Source organism: Rhinatrema bivittatum, chromosome 10 (assembly GCF_901001135.1).
Source record: "Rhinatrema bivittatum chromosome 10, aRhiBiv1.1, whole genome shotgun sequence".
Taxonomy (NCBI): Eukaryota; Metazoa; Chordata; class Amphibia; order Gymnophiona; family Rhinatrematidae; genus Rhinatrema; species Rhinatrema bivittatum.
Window position 1 is genome coordinate 44,002,663 of NC_042624.1, and position 14,472 is coordinate 44,017,134.

General features: G+C 48.2%; 1 protein-coding gene across 1 annotated transcript in view; it reads left to right on the forward strand.

Moving 5' to 3' along the window:
- The window catches only part of GPR88 (G protein-coupled receptor 88), a 164,240-nt gene extending 154,749 nt beyond the window's left edge, over nucleotides 1-9,491 (forward strand). The window contains exons 2-3 of the mRNA XM_029618973.1: nucleotides 2,950-3,076; nucleotides 9,291-9,491. The gene's annotated coding sequence lies outside the window, so the exon portion shown is untranslated. The remainder of the gene's footprint in view (nucleotides 1-2,949; nucleotides 3,077-9,290) is intronic.
- Nucleotides 9,492-14,472: the final 4,981 nt, after the last annotated feature.

Sequence of the window (14,472 nt, forward strand, 5' to 3'; positions counted from 1 at the left end):
CGGCTTTAATATATTTTGCAATATACTCTACTAGAGGTGAAGGGTCAGATTCCAGAAGACCAGGCGGGGCGTAAAGTAGGCAGATCTGAAGCTGTTTGGAGTTAAATAGGGCGCATTCAATTTTCGAGTTGAGTTTGGTGCTTTGTAAGGTTAATCTAAATTCTTTTTTTGCAGCTGGCATAAGTCCGCCTTTTCTCTTTTTTGATCTAGGAATTGAGAAAACATCATATAGCTGAGTGGGTAATTGGTTGATTAGTGTAATGTCTGTGGGTTTCAGCCAGGTTTCTGTGATGCCGCAAATATCTGGTTGAGAGTCAAGTAGATGATCTACTTGGACTTCAGCAAAGCTTTTGACATGGTCCCGCACAGGAGACTGGTGAATAAAATGAGAAACTTAGGAGTAAGTGCCAAGGTGGTGGCCTGGATTACAAACTGGTTGACGGACAGAAGACAATGTGTGGTGGTGAATGGAACTTACTCTGAAGAGAGAGCTGTGTTGAGTGGAGTGCTGCAGGGATTGGTGTTGGGACCAGTCCTGTTCAATATCTTTGTGAGCGACATTGCGGATGGGATAGAAGGTAAGGCTTGTCTTTTTGCGGATGACACTAAGATCTGCAACAGAGTGGACACGCCAGAAGGAGTGGATAGAATGAGACGGGATTTAAGGAAACTGGAAGAGTGGTTGAAGATATGGCAGCTGAGATTCAACGCCAAGAAGTGCAGAGTCATGCATATGGGGTGTGGAAATCCAAAAGAACTGTATTCGATGGGGGGAGAAGGGCTGATGTGCATGGAACAGGAGAGAGACCTGGGGGTGATAGTGTCTAATGATCTGAAGTCGGCGAAACAAAGAGGCAAGGCGATAGCTAAAGCCAGAAGAATGCTGGGCTGCATAGAGAGAGGAATATCGAGTAAGAAAAGGCATGTGATTATCCCCTTGTACAGGTCCTTGGTGAGGCCTCACCTGGAGTACTGTGTTCAGTTCTGGAGACCATATCTCCAAAGGGACAGAGACAGGATGGAGGCGGTACAGAGAAGGGCGACCGAAAAGGTGGAGGGTCTTCATCAAATGACTTATGAGGGGAGATTGAAGAATCTAAATATGTACACCCTGGAGGAAAGGAGGAGCAGAGGTGATTTGATACAGACTTTCAGATACTTGAGAAGTTTTAATGATCCAAAGTCAATGACAAACCTTTTCCGTTGCCAAAAAATCAGCAGAACCAGGGGTCATGATTTAAAACTCCAGGGAGGAAGACTCAGAACCAATGTCAGGAAGTATTTCTTCAGGGAGAGGGTGGTGGATGCCTGGAACACCCTTCCGGAGGAAGTGGTGAAGACCAAAACTGTGAAGGAGTTCAAAGAGGTGTGGGATAAACACTGTGGATCCATAAAATCTAGAGGATGTGAATGAAGTGAAGCGGCATGGGGGCGGCTTGCGGGAACGATGGCTACTACCTGGAGATTAATATCCTAATTCAATAAACATACACACGGTTAATGCGACGCCAACATTGCTCTATGCTTCAACGACAAGAGAAAATGTGAAAAAAGGATTTGCATCCACAAAAAAGCAGGGGAGTAGCTTGCTTGATACGGCGGTTACTACCCCAAACCAAATAAGCCTGATACTTCACTTTCAATGATATCCAGCATAGCTCTCTGCTTTAACGGCAGGGGGAATGATGAAAAGATGATTTATATTCAGACAACAACCAACAAGGACTGAGTTGCATAGGCTGGATAAACATGCATGGGAATAGCTTGCTATGAGGTGGTTACTACCCCTAAACAATTAGCTAGATACTTCACTTAGATGCAGCTCCAGCACTGCTAACTACATCGATGGCGGGGGTGGAAGGGAAATAGATCGATGGCGGGGATGGAAGGGAAATAGATCAATGGCAGGGGTGGAAGGGAAATAGAACAAAAAAGTCACTTACAACGGACAAGAGTAACAGATAAGTATGGGTAAAAAAAAAAGTGAAAGCTTGCCAGCAGACTGGATGGACCGTTTGGTCTTCTTCTGCCATTATTTCTATGTTTCTATGTTTAGTTGACCCATTGTTACTGTTAGCTCTGCCTCATGCTCCCCTTATGCTTGTAATTCCTGATTGTCATTCTCTTAATACGCTCCCTGATGGCCATGGTTACTGTTTGTTTTTTAATTTCTGCACTCCTTGTGTTAGGTATTCCCTGCTTTTGGTTTTCTGTATGACAGTCCTTGCTGGCCTTTGTTACTTTGTAACCCACTCTGCACTCACTCGCTGGAAGAGCGTTAATAAATAGATGATGATGATGATCGTGATCATGATGTGTTTTGTAATCTGTTAGAAAATACAATTTCAATAACATTATTGTACAGTAAATGCATTATAAGAACTGAAAAGAAGATCTGTATACAAATAAGGGCCAGACTAAAACTTATTAAAACAAAAGGAAGGGGACTTGCTAACTTTAGGGAACTGGAATTGGATTCACAGGTCAGAGCAGTAGTGACTAGAAGTCCTTCCCATCTGAAAGCTGTTTGGTGGCCTATGTGAAATGAGTTGGCATTCTCAGTACAGTTCCAAGTGTACAGGTGTTCTTATCGCATGGTCTGACCCAGTATGGCAATTTCTTATGTTCATCAGAATTGGCACAGACTGAGAGGTGTCAGCAGAAAGGTCAAAGATGGCAGAGGCATTGGAGACTGTTTCCTGTTTAAAAAAGGATTGGATAAGTTATTGGAGGAGAAGTCCATTACCTACTATTAATTAAGTTGACTTAGATAATAACCACCGCTATTACTAGCAACGGTAACATGGAATAGACTTAGTTTTTGGGTACTTGCCAGGTTCTTATGGCCTGGATTGGCCACTGTTGGAAACAGAAAGCTGGGCTTGATGGACCCTTGGTCTCACCCAGTATGGCATGTTCTTATGTTCTTATGTTCTCTTATCTCTACAGATGTCCCTTCAGAGGCAAGTTACCATCAAAGTGGAGACGTCCAGAGCGTCATTTAATGGACATTGGCAGGACAGAGTTGGGGAAGCTTGCACTACCACCACCATTACTCTGTGGATGAAAGGAGGATGTGAGTTTCCAGCGCATGTTCAAAGAGCAATAAATTCACTAGAAAAGAAAGAAAACTGTCCTCGAGTCTTTATATGTTCTATGCTAAGGCTCAGCTAGTATGTGGTTTAAGATACATTGCGTGCATGAACTCCTGAACAGGAAGTGCTGCTTTGTAGCTATAATAATTATACAGTACTAGCCGTACCCGGCCACGCGTTGCAGTGGCAGAGCCAGGTTAAGTGGAAAAGAAAGAAAAGAGAATGGGGATAACCGCCCCCTGCCCCCCACCCCCCAACATGGACGCAATAACATCCCCACACCCCCCCCTGCAGGCCTGCCGATACCTGTCAAAAATGGTAGTCGGTGGAGCGGGCATTCGTTCCGGCATGGAAGTATTGGCGCCGGGCCCTCGGCAGCCAGCACTGAAACTGTCTCCGACGGCTGTTAGAACTTACTCTGTCAGTGGCGTGGAGCAATGGGAGCGGTCGTCTCACTCAGATAGTAAGGGCGAAGGTGCGCCAGTTGCCAGTCCAGAAAATGGCGTCGACGGGCCCTCGCCCTTACTATGTCACATGGGCTACTGCCGCCATTGGCGTTCCTGAGTGTCCTAGTAAGGGACAGAGCCGTCGGCGCCATTTTGATTGCTGGCAGCCGACGGCCATAGTGTATGCGATGTGTCACGGAGCGGTGTTGCCCCCCCCCCCCCCACTGGAGCAGCCCGAACTATTCTGCCATTTTGCGTGCGTTCTGAGGGTGTGGGCAGTAAGTAAAAAAGTCATGGGTGTGGGGGGTGTGAGGAGGGTGTTTTTGTGTGCGTTCGTAGGGTGTGGGAATAGCAAACATGTGGCATGTGAGTGGCCTCCTGGTGTAGCATGCTGGAATTTTGTGGGTTTTTGTGTGTTTTGAGAGGGTGTGTGAAGTAAGTACAATTGGCATGTGTGCAGGGGTGTGTGAGGAGGGTGGATTTGTGTCTGGTCGGAGGGTGTGTGAATCCCAAACATTGGTCACGTGTGTGTGTGGGGTGTGAGCGTTTGTGCAAGGTGTAAGACCTTGCGCTTACGTCCAGCAGATGTCGCTGTTTTGTGGAACCAAATTTTAAAACTTTTTTACCAGCCCCCGGTGTGACATATATGTACAGAGAAGGGCTACCAAAATGATAAGGGGAATGGAACAACTTCCCTACGAGGAAAGACTAAAGAGGTTAGGACTTTTCAGCTTGGAGAAGAGACGACTGAGGGGGGATATGATAGAGGTGTTTAAAATCATGAGAGGTCTAGAACGGGTAGATGTGAATCGGTTATTTACTCTTTCGGATAGTAGAAAGACTAGGGGGCACTCCATGAAGTTAGCATGGGGCACATTTAAAACTAATCGGAGAAAGTTCTTTTTTACTCAACACACAATTAAACTCTGGAATTTGTTACCAGAGGATATGGTCAGTGCAGTTAGTAGAGCTGTGTTTAAAAAAGGATTGGATAAGTTCTTGGATGAGAAGTCCATTACCTGCTATTAAGTTCACTTAGAGAATAGCCACTGCCATTAGCAATGGTAACATGGAATAGACTTAGTTTTTGGGTACTTGCCAGGTTCTTATGGCCTGGATTGGCCACTGTTGGAAACAGGATGCTGGGCTTGATGGACCTTTGGTCTGACCCAGTATGGCATTTTCTTATGTTCTTATATGTAACGTAAGTGTAGAATAACCTTGCCGTATGTGAGGGGAAGCTTGTGTCCAAATTTGAAAGCAATCGGTTCACACGTTGCTGTGGCTGAGCCTGGTTAAGTTGAAAAAACAGAACAGAACAGAGCAGTAAAGGTAACAGTTTGTGTGTTTTGTTTTGTTTTTTACCCCAAATGAACAGCACCAGCAAAGAATAGTTTAAATATGCAAGCACACCTTCCTGGCCCCCCCCCCCAACCCGGTGAAATAGAGCAACCCACGCTACAGCCCCCCTCTCGGGAGATGTGGAGAATCAGTGGCCCCCCCCCCTGTGAAAAACGCGCGGCAGAAAATAAGAACGGTCCCCCACCGTGCTCCTCCCCGGCTACCTGTGTAAACTGCCAGCCGGTGGCGAGGGTGTGTGCTAGGGTTTGTTCCGCCGGCTGCCATGTCGCAAAACTTCACTGGTGAAAGATGTGTGTCAGGTTTCCTGACCTACAGGTCGATACTGTAATGTGCGGTTGAAGAATTTCCCGTCTGTAACGTGCTGGGAGCGCACAATTCGGACGCGTAAGGCGATCCAGCGATACAGTCTCCAGTTTCACGCGTCCTTAGCGCTTCTTAAAACAGACGCATAACCCTTTCCGCACGCAGCATGTATATGATATGTAAATGAACGAATTAGCTGTATAATGAAGGAATTAGCTATTCCCCTCCGATACTGTGACGCACGCTCAGATTATCTCCTTTGTAACCGGCTATTTTGCCGCGTCCTTAACCTGTTAGTTTACTGCCTACCCTCTACTTGGTGTCAGTGTGGTGTTCGAAAATTAAAACGGGAATAAAGTGTAAAAAATGGGGGTAAAACCGTAAAGTGTAAAAAACATTGCAGCGTAAGTTGTTTATATATATGTATAAATACCTGTCACTTTCCGAATCCCCCAGGCGTGCGGTCATCGAGGCGGCGGCGGGAGCCGGCGGGCGGATGGGCGCCCGTTCATCCAGGCAGCGGGAGCCAGCGAGCGGGTGGGCGCGCGTTGGATCCAGGCCGCGGTGGGAGCCGGCGGGCGGGTGGGCGCGTGTTCGATCCAGGCCGCGGCCAGGTGGGCGTGCATTCATCCAGGCAGAGGGAGCCGGCGGCGAAAGCGGCCTCCGGCTCCCTCTGCCTGGATGAATGCACGGCCCCCGCCGGCAGTGAATGAATGCCCGTGCGATTTCGGCGCTCAAGGCCCCGTCCGGTCTCCGGTGCAGCCCCAGTCCTGTCCCCTCCTCCCGAAGCAAAAAAAAACAAAAAACCGAAAAAGTAGCAAGGCTCGGGCCTGCTACGGTAGTCCCTTCTCCCTTCTCCTTTCTCCTCTCCTCCCGATTTCGGCGCTCAAGGCGGCCGGGTGGGCGTGCATTCATCCAGGCAGAGGGAGCCGGTGGCGAAAGCAGCCTCTGGCTCCCTCTGCCTGGATGAATGCACGGCCCCCGACGGCAGTGAATGAATGCCCGTGCGATTTCAGCGCTCAAGGCGGCCGGGTGGGCGTGCATTCATCCAGGCAGAGGGAGCCGGCGGCGAAAGCGGCCTCCGGCTCCCTCTGCCTGGATGAATGCACGGCCCCTGACGGCAGTGAATGAATGCCCATGCGATTTCGGCGCTCAAGGCAGTCACATGCCGTGACGTCAAGCGTAGTGACGTCACGCCTTGAGCGCCGAAATCGCATGGGCATTCATTCACTGCCGTCAGGGGCCGTGCATTCATCCAGGCAGAGGGAGCCGGTGGCCGCTTTCGCCGCCGGCTCCCTCTGCCTGGATGAATGCACGCCCACCCGGCCGCCTTGAGCGCTGAAATCGCACGGGCATTCATTCACTGCCGTCGGGGGCCGTGCATTCATCCAGGCAGAGGGAGCCGGAGGCTGCTTTCGCCGCCGGCTCCCTCTGCCTGGATGAATGCACGCCCACCCGGCCGCCTTGAGCGCCGAAATCGAGAGGAGAAGGAAGAAGGGACTACCGTAGCAGGCCCGAGCCTTGAGACTTTTTCGGTTTTTTTTTTGCTTCGGGAGGAGGGGACAGGACTGGGGCTGCACCGGAGACCGGACGGGGCCAGGGCAGGTAAGCGGGGGCTTGGGGAAAGTTTGCTGAGCATTGGGGAACATAACTGTCCACTTCCTGGTACCTGTCATTTCAAATGTCATTTGAAATGACATTTGAAATGACAGATACCAGCGTGGCCGTGAAGCGTTAGGCCCGCGAACCCAGGATACTGTATAGGCGCTCTATACAGTAAAATGGGTTGCGCGGGCCTAATGCTTGCCTAAGGCTTCGCAGCCGCGGCATGCATTTGCATGCAATTTGAAGAGAGTATCGAGCGGTAGGTGAAGAGAACTGTGCGTGCGGGGAACGAGGGTGCGCCTGACACTGCCGCGGCCTTAGAGTATCGATCTGCTAGTAAGGGCAAATGTCCGCTGAGGATATGGCGCCGACGGGCTCTTGCCCTGACTATGTCACATGGTGTACCGACGTCATTGTTGTCTCCGTATAGCATAGTAAGGGCAAGATCCACCGGCGCCATTTTGGTTGCTGGCATCCGACGGCCCTACCGATGCGATGTGTCCCGGACCATTCCTGTGGTGCCGGCGGAGAAGCACGGACTTGTTTCAGATGTAGTGTGTGATCAGAGTGCAGTGCGTGGGTGGGTGGAAGAGGGTACTTTAATTTAAATTCGGAGGGTGTGTGAAATGCGTGGCTTCCCAATGTAGCAGCCAGGAATTCGTGTTTTGGTGTGTTTTGGGAGGGTGGGTGAAGTAAGTGACATTGGCAGGCGGGTGGGTGGGGGTGTGTGGTGTGATGAGTGTGGATTTCTGTGTGTTATGAGGGAGTGTGAATGAAAGACAATAGCCCTGTGTGGTTGTGGGGTGTGGTGTGTGAGTGTGTGTGAAAGGTGTAAGAGGTTGCGCTTGCGCTGACGGCCACCAGATGTCGCTGTTTTGTGTAAGCAATTTTTAAACTTGTATTACCTGTCACAGGTGTGACCTATATGTAATGTAAGTGTATAAGATCCTTCCCGTAAGGGAAGTGAATGTTGTGTGTAAATTTGAACGCATTCGGTTAAGCGGTTGGCGAGATTAGCGATGACGTACAAACTATTTAACATTTTTATTTATATAGATGTACAGCTGACTTAGGCATTAGCCACTGCTATTATTGGCATCAGTAGCATGGGATCTACTTAGTATTTGGATACTTGCCAGGTACTTATAGCCTGGATTGGCCACTGTTGGAAACAGGATGCTGGGCTTGATGGACCCTCGTTCTGACCCAGCATGGAAACTTCTTATGTTCTTACACCTAGGATACATTTCAGCATGGCAGAGTTATTTATTCTTAATATAAAATATCCTTTTGGAAATCCTACATATGAACTAGGATGCTCTGGTTCATTGTGTAAAACAATATTATTGCAGCCGGACCACATTCCTCAAATATTCCGGGTGTGTAAGTACACTGACATCAGATTTAGAGTGAAGATAAACAGCATTGCTTTCACTTAAGCCAATTTCACCGCCCCTGAAGGACAAGGTGGGGGGGGGGAGATTAGAAAGAGCCAGCCAGTCCAGGCAGTCAGTGGCAGTGCTGCATACTCTCATGCAGAGGACCTGGGTTCAATTCTTGGCTTGGGTCTTCTATTCCCCAGTCCAGCAGGGGCTCAGGATGCTGCAGAGGCAGCTTCTACAGCGCCCCGGTGGGAAAAAAAAGTCCCAGTCATTGCACAACAGCAGCACCTAGTGGCCGGAGTTAGGTCCCACAATTGCATGGCTCCAGAAGGAGCTTTGGTGTGTATGGCCCCCGGCTGATGATTGCTGCTGCAATGAGTGGGCTGTGTGAAGTGAGAGAGGGATATAAAATAGGGGTCAAACCCCAGGTAGTTGTGAACAATGGCTCATGGTGCCATAGCCTGACAGACACCAGTTCTACACGAGCTGGATGCCCACAAGGAGCAGGACACTGCTGGCCTTAAACAAAGGAGAAAAAACATAGCAGCTATCTTTTCACAGTTTACCAGTAATGCCCGCTGTTTATTTTCTAGTGCTTAAGCTGGACAATGCCAGGCCATAAGGAAAGGAAGAGATTTAAAATAAATGCTCTCTACCTCCCAGTGGTCCAGAATTGCTGAGCCTTCTATAGAGAGGCATCTGATGTAAAGCTGCCTTCCCGATTATGCCATCCTGTGTACTGGCAGCATGAGCAACAAACACTAAAATTCACTTAACATCCCTTCTTTTCCAGTCTGGTTTTGAATTAACATTATTACCCTTTAAAACTTTCGAGAGCAACTCTAACTTAGCAATTCCCACCACTATAAATCCTAGAAAATCCTGATGCTCCTCATCAAACTGGCATCGAACTGACAGATGTAAAGTATGACCAGAGCGCTGTGTAACTGAAGAGGAAACTCTGAGGCATAGAGAATTTTATAAGAAGTGTCATAATTACAATAATACAAAAGCATACCTTTTTTATCTCTTTATTGTATAAATATCAGGGCTCCAGAGGAGCATGGAGGCACCCCTAACATTTTTATCATTGGTAGGAGCAGAAGTGAAGGCAAAAGAAAGGCTGACAGGGAGCCCAGGCCCTGAAGAAGAAAGAAGCAGCGGTGCCAATGAAGTGGTTGACGGGGAGCCAAAGGGGAGCACTATCGGGGAGTGGATGAACAGGCAGCAGAAGCTGCCACACCTCACTCCTCAGGACTCTTTTTCTCACCTGCTGACCGCATGGTCGGCTGCAATGTAGTAAGTAAGCGGGAGTTGGTGAGGGAGTGGGAGCACGCAAACCCCCCCCCCCCCCAGAGAATGAGGAGAGGGGGTGATTGAGAGTTAATGTAAGAGAGGAACGTGAGTGCAAGGCAAGGGAAAGGAAGGGAGTGGATGACTGAGAGGGAAGGGAGAAGGAGGGTAGTGAAGAGGGCAGTGAATGAGAGGGGATAAGTGAGGAGGGGGTAAGTGAAGTGAAAAATGGAGGGTGTGAATGGCAGGGAGAGGAGGGGGTAAGAAAAAGTAGTGAAAGTGGAGGGATGAGTGAAAAGGGAGTGACAACAGGGGAGAGGGATGAGTGAGAGAAGAAACTTAGGTAAGGGGGTATGTAGGAGGGGAGGGAAGACAGGAGGGGGTGAGAGGTCTCTCTCCACCCATTCACCCTCTCCCTTCCTTTTCCTTCATTCTCACTCCTTCTCCCCTTCCACTCACTGGTGGGTAGAGGGATGAAAGGAAAAAGTGAAGAAGGTTTGGGGGAGAGGGACAGTGAATAGAGGAAGGAGGCAATGGAACCCCCAAAACACTTTCATTCCCACTGATCTACATACATGGTGGGGGAGGAGAGAGAGGGGGGGGGGGGAAGAAAATGCAGAGTGCAAAGGGGGGGGGATGAAGAAGGGGGAAGGCAATACAGGGAATGGGGTGAGGGAGACAGAGGGAACACAGAGAAGGGGAGAAAATGGAGAGTAAAAGGGGGAGTAGAGGATAAAGGTGAAAGAGTGCACCATACCTGCTCATTCCTCACACCCAGGAAACTGGAGAGGGGGAGTAGAACAGTGAAGAGTGCAAGGGGGAAAGAGTGCCCCCCCCCCCAACATACACACCACACACCACACACATATACACACCCATACTTCATACTTATACATACAAAACCCCACACACCATCACCCAGCATATCCTCCAGACACCCTCATGATACACATGCACACAGTCCCACCACAACCACATCCAGCCCTCTGCACACACAATCTCACACACCCCCTACACAGAACTCCCCTCCCCTACTACTGCCAACACCACCCCTGCCCCCCACACACACATGAACACCTACCCCCCTACCTTCCCCCAGCCCACTGCACATACACAGGGGTGAGGAGATGGGGATAAAGTGGAGACTGCAAGGGGAAAAGAGCCCCCCCCCCCCATACACACATATCCCCCCTCCCTTCTGTACACATTCCCTCAGTGGCGGGACTGGCGAGCAAAGCAAGCAGGGGCGCAGCCCCTACCTCAGGGGTGGCCAACTCCAGTCCTGGAGAGCCACAAACAGGCCAGGTTTTATCCATAATGAATATAGATGAGAGAGATTTGCATGTGCTGTCACCATTGCATGCAAATCTCTCTCATGCATATTCATTGTGGATATCCTGAAAACCTGGCTCTCAAGGTCTGGAGTTGCACTAAACTATAAGAAGTTAAAGGCATTGAGACAAAGGAGACCGCATGTAGAACAGGCAGACTCCTACAAATCCAAACCCTGTAGACAAGTAATGAGAAAACAGTTCCAGGACTGTGGGGAAGGAGAGGCAGAGGATGGGGAAGGCAAAAGTGGGAGGAATTAGGGACAAGAAAGGTTATAGTTCAGGGCTGGCGACTCCACTACCAATGCATTTTCAGGATATTCACAATGAATATTTGTGGGATATAGAAACATAGAAATGACGGCAGAAGAAGACCAAACGGCCCATCCAGTCTGCCCAGCAAGCCTCACACTTCTTTTTTTTTTTTTTTTTTAATTTTATTTTTATTGCATTATTCATATTTTAAATACACAAACATATGGAGAGCTACAATGTCACATATTACAAAGCTTTTCAGCAACAATAAATTCAATTAAGAATATTAAACATTGTCATCATAGCCTCCATCTTTCCAAGTAATCTTAAGGAAATTTAGAACCCCGTGCTAATTCAAATATTGGAGCTTACATAAGAAATAAATTTACCTCTACTTATCTATTTCCCTCTTCCATTTGAATACTTTCATCCCCCTTTAATACAGCTTTAAGGGGTACGATATCTAAATGGTTCTTAAGCTGATCAGGATTAGTAAAGCTATACCTTTTATCTTTGTACCTTACAATACATCTACATGGATACTTAAGAGTAAATTGTGCTCCTCTATCGATCACTTCTTTTCTTAATAATAGAAAGCTTTTCCGTTTATTTTGAGTCATTCGAGCAACGTCTGGGTAAATCCTTATAGGAAATCCATAAAATTCTTGCTTCTGATGTTTAAAATGCAATTTTAGTACGGTATCTCTCTCATTTAAAGAGGTAAACTGGACTAATAACGTTGCTCTACTTTCTATTCGAGCCTCATATGATTTTTCTAAGAAATCAGTTAAATTTAAATCAGAATCTTTTTGATTTTGTATATCTTTCTCTTTATCAGTTTGTATTTGATAAAGGTAATAAATTTTTGATAACACAGGAATATTACTACTATTATACTTCAAAATATTCTTTAAGTAACTATTAAATAAGTCCACTGGGAGTGCTAAAGGTGTTTTAGGGAAGTTCAACAATCTCAAGTTGAGCTTCCTATTTTGATTGTCTAGAAACTCAATCCTAGCTTCAGTCTCTCCCAGTGATCTTATTAAGTTCGTTTGTACTCTTTGAACTTCTCCCATCTGTGTTTCTGAAGATTTTACCTGTTTTTCCAAATTAACTACTTTTTCTTCTAAAGAAGAATTATTTTTTAAAGCCTCTTGTACTGTTTTAGTTAAATTAACTATAGACTTCTGGACATTTACCATAATTGCTCCCAATTCTTCCATGGAAAACTGTGTTGGTATTATAATAGGTATTTCTTTACCATAATCCCACCGCACATCTCCCCCAGGCTGTACTACTGCCCCGTTTTCCCCTTCAATCATTGACAAGGAAATATCCTTGTAGTTCACATAAGAATGGTCTCCTATACTGCCAGAAATAGCAGGTTCTGTCTCTCCTTTGAAGGGAGGGGCTGGCTTGACTGGGGCACCGGGCGTCAAGGATATTTCTATGGCCTGTAAGCTTTTCTCCTGCTCCTGGGTTACACTTAAAGCGGCCGCTTCCGGTGTTGATGTGGAAGATCCCTGGAAACGATCCTTAATACTGGGCTGGATCATCTTGCTTGGAGTAGATGTTACTGAGGTTTCCCTCAATTTTGCTTTCCTCTTGGTATGAGGCATAGCAAAACCAAGCAGTCTGAACGCCAAGGGGCCCCAAAGGATTATTCCCAGTATAGATAAACAGTTACTTAGCTTTTAAGGGGATTCAGGTGTTGGTTGCAGTCGACAGGGTCCCGTTCCAAACCGTTCCAACCCGGGCTAAGTCGGGCAAAGTCGTGCGCCCCTTGGCCGTGCGCGGCTTAGCCGTTGCGCCGGCGGCGTTGCGCCGGAGAGAGGTGGTTTTTATACTCTCCGGCTCCTCCCACAGGTTCCGATGTCACTTCCTGTCTGGGCCTTTTGAAGAAAAAAGTTCAGGAAATAGCCGCAATACTGCTGTTACCAAGTAATTTTCACGGGCCTCTTGCGAGCACCCCAGGCGACTCAGTCAGGCTGCAGCGGCGTTGCGCCGGAGAGAGGTGGTTTTTATACTCTCCGGCTCCTCCCACAGGTTCCGATGTCACTTCCTGTCTGGGCCTTTTGAAGAAAAAAGTTCAGGAAATAGCCGCAATACTGCTGTTACCAGGTAATTTTCACGGGCCTCTTGCGAGCACCCCAGGCGACTCAGTCAGGCTGCAGCGGCGTTGCGCCGGAGAGAGGTGGTTTTTATACTCTCCGGCTCCTCCCACAGGTTCCGATGTCACTTCCTGTCTGGGCCTTTTGAAGAAAAAAGTGCAGGAAATAGCCGCAATACTGCTGTTACCAGGTAATTTTCACGGGCCTCTTGCGAGCACCCCAGGCGACTCAGTCAGGCTGCAGCGGCGTTGCGCCGGAGAGAGGTGGTTTTTATACTCTCCGGCTCCTCCCACAGGTTCCGATGTCACTTCCTGTCTGGGCCTTTTGAAGAAAAAAGTTCAGGAAATAGCCGCAATACTGCTGTTACCAGGTAATTTTCACGGGCCTCTTGCGAGCACCCCAGGCGACTCAGTCAGGCTGCAGCGGCGTTGCGCCGGAGAGAGGTGGTTTTTATACTCTCCGGCTCCTCCCACAGGTTCCGATGTCACTTCCTGTCTGGGCCTTTTGAAGAAAAAAGTTCAGGAAATAGCCGCAATACTGCTGTTACCAGGTAATTTTCACGGGCCTCTTGCGAGCACCCCAGGCGACTCAGTCAGGCTGCAGCGGCGTTGCGCCGGAGAGAGGTGGTTTTTATACTCTCCGGCTCCTCCCACAGGTTCCGATGTCACTTCCTGTCTGGGCCTTTTGAAGAAAAAAGTTCAGGAAATAGCCGCAATACTGCTGTTACCAGGTAATTTTCACGGGCCTCTTGCGAGCACCCCAGGCGACTCAGTCAGGCTGCAGCGGCGTTGCGCCGGAGAGAGGTGGTTTTTATACTCTCCGGCTCCTCCCACAGGTTCCGATGTCACTTCCTGTCTGGGCCTTTTGAAGAAAAAAGTTCAGGAAATAGCCGCAATACTGCTGTTACCAGGTAATTTTCACGGGCCTCTTGCGAGCACCCCAGGCAACTCAGTCAGGCTGCAGCCAGCTTCACACTTCTTTCCTGTCATACTTATCTGTTTCTCTTGGCTCTTAGTAACCTTTTGGTTCTATTTCCCTTCCACCCCCACCATTAATGTAGAGAGCAGTGTTGGAGCTGCATCTAAGTGAAATATCAAGCTTAATTAGTTAGGGGTAGTAGGGGTAGTAACCGCCGCAATAAGCAAGCTACACCCATGTTTATTTGTTTTACCCAGACTATGTTATTCAGCCCTTATTGGTTGTTTTTCTTCTCCCCTGCCGTTGAAGCAGGGAGCTATGCTGGATATGCGTGAAGTATTAGTTTTTCTTCTCCCCTGCATATACTGATA